The 7166-nt window shown below is 38.5% G+C and overlaps 1 long non-coding RNA gene across 12 annotated transcripts in view; it reads right to left on the reverse strand.

The window, feature by feature from the left end:
* The window catches only part of LOC146543710 (uncharacterized), an 82878-nt gene extending 78401 nt beyond the window's left edge, over positions 1-4477 (reverse strand). For 6 of the 12 annotated variants that reach the window (XR_014885259.1, XR_014885257.1, XR_014885254.1 and 3 more), the window contains exon 1: positions 4050-4476. This is a non-coding gene — a long non-coding RNA (uncharacterized LOC146543710). Of the gene's footprint in view, positions 1-4049 lie in introns of all 12 variants that reach the window. The other 6 variants (XR_014885260.1, XR_014885256.1, XR_014885250.1 and 3 more) reach the window with 4 other exon arrangements.
* Between the last annotated feature and the right edge of the window lie 2689 nt (positions 4478-7166).

Raw genomic sequence — 7166 nt, forward strand, 5'->3', positions numbered from 1 at the left:
ATCTTATTTCTGTTTAGTTATTGCAGAAGTATCAAACAAATCAGAACTGGCAGAGTCACTGTTCCTGCAGTTGCAGGTGACTGAATACTTCAGGATCAGAGAAATGAATGGTAAAAGAAATGGCAACCTCATGAGGTCTTGAGGGAGGAACCAAATTCCATGGAATGATGCAGTGAAATTAATACTCCAGAGGTATTCCATGTTACTGAAGCATGAACTAACTCACTCCAAACTTACTGGGTCTTCTAAGACCACCCTGACCATGGATAAATAAAAGAGACTCTGATAATCATTCTGGAAGATAACAAAACTATCAGATCACCTACTCATCTACATCATTAGAGCTTAGAGATCTCATCACATATAAAGAATAGTTGAAGAGTCTTGGACAAAAATTACTTCTTTAAAACAGCCTGTGAAATACAAAGAAACACTGAAATCAGAGAAAAAACATCATGCTGCACAGGAGAAAAGCATGGTGTGGGAATACACTGGATATTTTCCAGTGATTAAATCATACCTTCTGTGATAATAACTGAGTTTACTTAATTGCAGTGCAAGACAGACATCAAAGTATTTTCTCTCTTCAGCTAAATGAAAACTTATTCCACCATGGTAGATCTTGACAAGAGTTACTTCATCTAGCTTTCCCAGCATTGCTTTTACTTCTCCCTGGCAGGAAGCTCCTATCATTGTGGAATAATGGAATGGCTAAGTGACTGCTTGGGAAAATAAAAGATATGAATCTACAAGAATTTTTGAAATAAACCAAGCTCTTCAACATATACAATAGAAGAAGGATCTATCCTTGGAGGAAAAAGTCAGAAACATTAAAAGCCTTATCCCTTATTTTAAGCTTCAAGGCATAAATCTTACTGTATGTTGGTAGTACATAGTTTTCAGATACTTCTTTCTTCTTTCCCATCTGTGAGGGTTCTGGTTTTGGTCTCCTTCGGAGTCAGTGGCAAAACTTCTAACATATCTTAATGGGGAGAAGTTGGTATGTGGGTTTCACACTGAGTCATCTGGGACAAAACTTTTGCTAAACTTCTACTCCTGCAAACAGGAAATTCTGCTTTTCAAGTTTGCTAAATCTGTGCCCTGAGTTTGTGGCACACATTTGAGATAACACGGTGTTTGATTTCCCTTAACATGACTAGATCCATGAAGCATGCTTGTGTGTCTGTGTGTCCCCTCTCGTACCCATTTCTATGGCATTTCACATTTCTGTCAATATAGCCTCCAATATTTGAATCCACTGATAGAACAGATGCAGTAATTGCAAACAGCTGTAAAGTATTACTCATCTTGCTAATCAAAATGACTTTCTGCTAAATAAACCATGAAAAAAGCTTTTCCACCATCAGTGAAGTGGAGTGGAAATGATATAGACTGCAAAGAGTCCACCATGGAAGTAAAATCAACAGATCAAATTTTCCTATGACAATGATTCTATGTGCTAATGCACATTTCCAAAATTGTTATAGAAATTTTACTGTGTTTAGAAAAATGAATTTGTGTAATGACACAAATGTTCCTCCAGGTATTTTGCATAAAACCTGCACTTACAGAGAACCCTGAAGTACTGATTTCTGCTTTCACAAGATTCATAATCCAAGGGGAGATAATTGCCCTATGTTTTTGCTAGATTAGCGTCACATATTTTCATTAAAAAACAAAACAAACAACAACAAAAAAACACCACAGAAACTCAGACTAGTTAAAAATCTATGGTAAATGTGGCAAGGTATCTGTTCCTGAGCATGTAGGAAATTTAGAAGAGGCTGTTTGATCTCCAAAACATTTGAGAAAAAAAACGACTCCTAAGTAAAACTCACTGCAGATAATTTTAGTCTTTCATTAGTATGTCCCCTAATGAGAAAGCTCCTTTTCTAGCTCATTGTGCTTCAGTTATCCTATTTTCTAAGTCATATTCTTTAATTCTTAAAAATGCTATTAGAAAAGATATCATCTCTGGTTATATACTCTTCCTCTATTCCCTTTTGCCACTTAAGCACTTATTGCTGTGGGCCACTCCAGTATAAAACACTCCAGAGAAAACAATTTAGCCCTGAGTTATTTCTCTCACTTCTTTGGGTCATACTGAATTAGAAAGTAAGCAATCTTCTCCCACAGCTTTCTGGTACCATAAATGATTTGCCAGGACCCTTAGCTCTTCTGTTATTGAAATGTAACTGGAAGTTAAATGGCATATAAATTACATATGTGCTAATTTTGTGGAGCATGATGAACTTCCTACTACCAAGTTTATACATCTGCAGAGAGGGGAAGAAGAGGAAAGAGTAAATGAGATTCATATTTGATTATAGTACAGGAGCAGAAAGAGCAAATCTACTTTCTCTCTGAAAAACTAAATATTTTCCAACACTGGATTCTCTAGTGTGTGGTACATGCAGTCTGCACCAAAGGACTCAGCAGGTTCTCTAAGCCCATTTGCCTTTTTGCACCAGATCCTGCTCCATTTTTCCCCCTTGCGGTCTTTTCTCTTTTCCTGGATCTGTCTCTACTGTCACAGATATCTGTGTTGTGGCCACTGTAGCATGACCTAGTCACACCCCAAGAGAAGCACCACAGAACTTCAAATCACAGCATTAGTGTCATAGGCAAAAGAGACCATAACAGGAGAGACAAGATCACTGTCCAGGATAACATAGTTTACAGGGTGCCAGAACTCTATTCAAAGGGTCACTGTAAAACTGTGATAAAGTCACTTCTAAAATATTCCCATTCTTAAAGTTGAAGAGCAAACATCAGGAACTGCTTAGGAAGTCTTCACTATCTCACTCTGTGATGCATTTTTTTCCTCCTCTATGCCCACTTTCCATATGGATCATTAATTTCTGAGCAAAGAATGGAAGCAGGAAAGGGACACTGCTTTATCTGCCACTGCATCTTTCTGATAAAGCATCAAGGATACCACAGTTAGAGTGTGAAAGACATTAAGATATATTAGCAGCAATAAACAAGACTCAAGTAACTTCATGTTTCCATCTCCCTTCAAACTCTTGATAACAGTGTAAGTATTTTTGCAGACATCTCCATACCACTTGTGGCTGCACCATTTGAGAGCTTTATAGCTAGTGAGTTCGTTTTAGCACTATTATTAGGGTAGCAGTAGTTATAGTCGTATTTTACAATTAAACAGAAGGCTAGAAAGACCTTCCTGGGTGAATGAATTGCTGTCCGTTGCTGTCATTATACACAGAAATGATTATGCACCTTAAATGTATGAACTATTTTCACCCTCATTACACCATGAAAACTATTCCAGAGCATTACTACACAGACAATCAGGCTCACTCTTCTCATTCCAAGCCTACATTTATTCACAGTTTGTTTTATCTAAGGCAACAAGGCTTAAAGTGACAAGACCCATTTTTACAGGCAACAATGCAGCCAAGCCAGGCATAGATCTCAGCCTCTTAAGAAGCAGCAGGTTTCAGATCTTTTTTATCATTTTACCTCATGCAGGTTTCCAAGAAAGCCAAGCACAATTCTAAAATGTCAGCACACATTTTATAAGTCAGTATGCAGCAGAGTGAGGTAGAGAATCTCTTTTTTTTATTTTTTTTTCTGCCCATGTCTCTCTAAGAAGGCACTGTGGCCCTTTTCTTTTCCCTGCCCATTAAATTATACCTTTCACAATGAAGCCTCAAGGTAGTCTCCCATTATTCCGAAAAAAAATTTGCAGAGTCCATTTTCCACATCTTACAGCTCCTTCCATGGACATATCCACACCAAATTCCTCATTCAGTCTCTATTTCAAATCCAGTTGCTGTGTCTATTATATCTCAGAATTTAGGTTTGTCCTATTAAATTTGAACACCCACCTTAAAGCGTAAGAAGTGAATGAACAAGCTTAGTGTGAAACAGAGCCCATGAGAGAGGCTGAAAAGCAGAATGGAGCTTGTCCGTGAGAAAAAAGTGGGGAGTAGGAAAAGGAAAGAAAATTCTAGAACAATATTTCCCTTGAGAAAAAAAATGAAAAATGTAACTCATTTAAAGTGCTTTTGTCTCCTTTTACTTACGGTGAAGGTTCAAGGCAGACTGCAAGAAATACAGGGATGGTCAGAAATAAAATTAAAATAAGATTATGGTGATCATCATTTTGGAAGAGCTTTCTAACTGAGAAAAATTCCTGAGAACTTTCCAGAAACAGGAGTGAATCCCACTCATTGCCAACCTAGAGAGGGAAAAAAAAAAAAAAAGTCACAACATACCCTTCACAGTCCATTAGCAATATTTGTGCTCATTACTAGCGAGATGTGTTTCATGTAAAAGAGCCACTTTGGCAGGAGGGGCACTTGAGGAAATTAAGAATGTATTTACATTTTATAGAGCCATTGATGCCCTTATGTCCAAGGAAACCATATTAAAATTGTGCTCAGGGTATTTTTCCTATCAATAAATATTAAAATGATTAACCCACACTTGGTCTGCTAGCTGCCTGCCTTGGCTGAGAGCTGTTAGCTAGCAATAAGAAGCAGACAAAAGAATATGTCAGACAAGAAACCAGCCCTCCAGTCTATCTCTCTTTTCCTGGGTAAGTTTCCACTTACTATGTTAAAAATTGTCTCATTTGTATGAATTAGAAACAGAATAGAAAATATCAAGAGTCTCAAAATCATCACAGTAAGGAATAAAAAGAGCTCTTGATTTAAATGTGATTTTTACTAAAAAGTTCTAGAAAATCTCCGTGTCACTCCCAGAGCATTCACAAGTAGGATATAGATCCTATATTCTGTGTTCATTTCTGTACGTTCTGTCTGTGCCTCCTCTTATTGTTGTCCCAGTGTTGCTGGTAGACACAAGCAGAGGAACAATAAACAGCAATCTAATCTCATCACAAAATCACCTTAAGAAATGCAGAAAGTAACAGGAATTCTTCATCTGAACAGGCAGTCTTCCATTGCAACCCTTGTTATTTAGACAAGTGCAGCTAATATACATAATGTAGCCATAAATAATTAAGTAAAATAAATTACAGACCAACAAAGTCTGCATTAAACAAGACAGGCCTTTCTGAAAGCCATGTGGGACTTACTATGCGAAGATCAGAGTAAAAAATGAAGGAGCATGGCTAGCATGATCTGTCTGCTGCTCTAATTTTTAAAAATGATACCTAATCATTGTAGAGGCTATTGCCTGAGAGACCTGGACCATGCTGAACCAAGTCATAAAACAGTATGAAAATGAAAAATGAGAAAGAAATGAGCATGTTAGTTTTGCATCATGCTCATGTGGTAACTCATTGTCATGACTCACAAACCCAACAGAAATAAGAAACTCCACCTAGAGCTGTAAATTCTTGTCAGCTCAATTATTTCACATGTTGCAGCTCAATTTAAGTTATTCAGAGCAGAGAAAGGCAGATCCCTGATGCATCCTTCCGTCTTGCTGGACTGGGTGAAAATAATAAATTGGTCATTGGGATATGCTGCATGTTTCCCAGATAAGGAATAGTATATTTCATATTCTTTTCTCACAGCTGCCTCTTGATGGCAGTAAATGGTTTACCACAGCTGTTGTATCTCAGTAGAGAAGTCCTGCAGCTAAAGGAGTGTGTATTTCCACCCACGTTCATTTTACCTGCTACCTTCTCATCTATGGTGGCTGATGTCCCATACTCTCCTGACTCACAAGGAGCAACAAAAAACTCTATGATCTGTTGTTAGTTTTATAAAGATTACTGGGAGCCTTTTGCTGAAAAACATCAGGCCACATTGAGCTTCCTGTTACCACATGTGGCAAGTTGACAGTTATTCTTTTTTCCCCTACATAATTGCATTAGGTTCCAGGAGTGAAGATGTGACATTTTCAATGCATCAGATGCATTTCTAGAGAATCACAGCAGGTTTTGACATTGCTAACTGGTTTTTTCTCCTACAAGCACCTGACATTCTTCAAAAAATCCTTTTCAATACTTAGGTTTCTAATTCATCTCCCACTTCTACTAAAAAAAAAAAATCAGTAATGTCTCTGTCACTCTTTCTCAATGGGCTTTATGATCAATAGAATGGTCAGCAACAAATGAGGGGGAGGCCAGCAGAGTGAAGAAAGAGATTGTGCCCATCTGCTTGTGGCCAAATCTAGAATACTGACGCCCTAATCCTGGGGCTACCTACACAAGAAGAGTTGTTGAGGTTGGTCCAGAGGAATGCCATGAAGATGATCAGAGGGCTGGAGCACCTCTCCACTGCAAGATGTTTGTGGGAGCTGGGCTTGTTTAGCTTGGAGAAGAGAAGGATCTGGGAGACTTTACTGCAGCCTTCTTGTACTTGAAAGGAGTTTATTAACAGGAGGGAGATCACCTTCTTACATGGTCTGACAGTGATAGGACAAGGGGAAATGGCTTTAAACTATGAGGGGAGAGATTTCAGTTTGCCGTTTGGAAGAATTGTTTTACTCAGAGGGTGGTGAGGTACTGGAACAGGACGCCCAGAGAGGTTGTGGATGCCCCATCCCTGGAGGTTCTCAGAGCCAAGTCGAATGGGCAGCCTGATCTAGTGGGTGGCAACCCTGCTCATGGCAGAAGGATTGGAACTACCTTTGTAAGTAATCTTTAAGGCATCTTCCAACTCAAGCCATTGTAAGAATGGAGGAGAGGTGAAACAGGCCTCTTCATTTTTCCTTAGAAAGATCTGTCTCCCGCATCTTGCAAGGTTTGTTCCCCCACCCCCCCCAACCCCTTGGATTAATCTGCTGTAAAGAGCTTCAGAAGTGCAACACTTACTGAAATCAGGGCATCTGAAAGTCTAAGCTTTGATAACAGCACCGTGAAAAAAGACCTACATACTGAGAGCTAAGGAATAATGATTAAGAAATTGCCTTCTAGTTTAGGTTACCCAAAATTTAACTGAAGATTCCCTTTAGGACTTTTCAAGCACAGCTACTAAAAACCATGGCTGTATTAATATCCTGTCCAATGTCTTACATATTTTAAAACCAGATATTACAAAAGATTAACAAAAGAAGAGTTGTTCTAAAGGATGGCAACTAAATGTTCATGAAGGTGTAGAGATAAAGGGTGCTGAAGGTACTCAATAATATAAGCTTGGGAGAGGACTAATGGGTGAGACAGCCACTTTCAGAACAGGTACATTGATACATGGATATCTCTTAGTAGAGTTTCGGAAACTTGCTAT

Source organism: Meleagris gallopavo, chromosome 10 (assembly GCF_905368555.1).
Source record: "Meleagris gallopavo chromosome 10, MGAL_WU_HG_1.1, whole genome shotgun sequence".
Classification (NCBI taxonomy): Eukaryota; Metazoa; Chordata; class Aves; order Galliformes; family Phasianidae; genus Meleagris; species Meleagris gallopavo.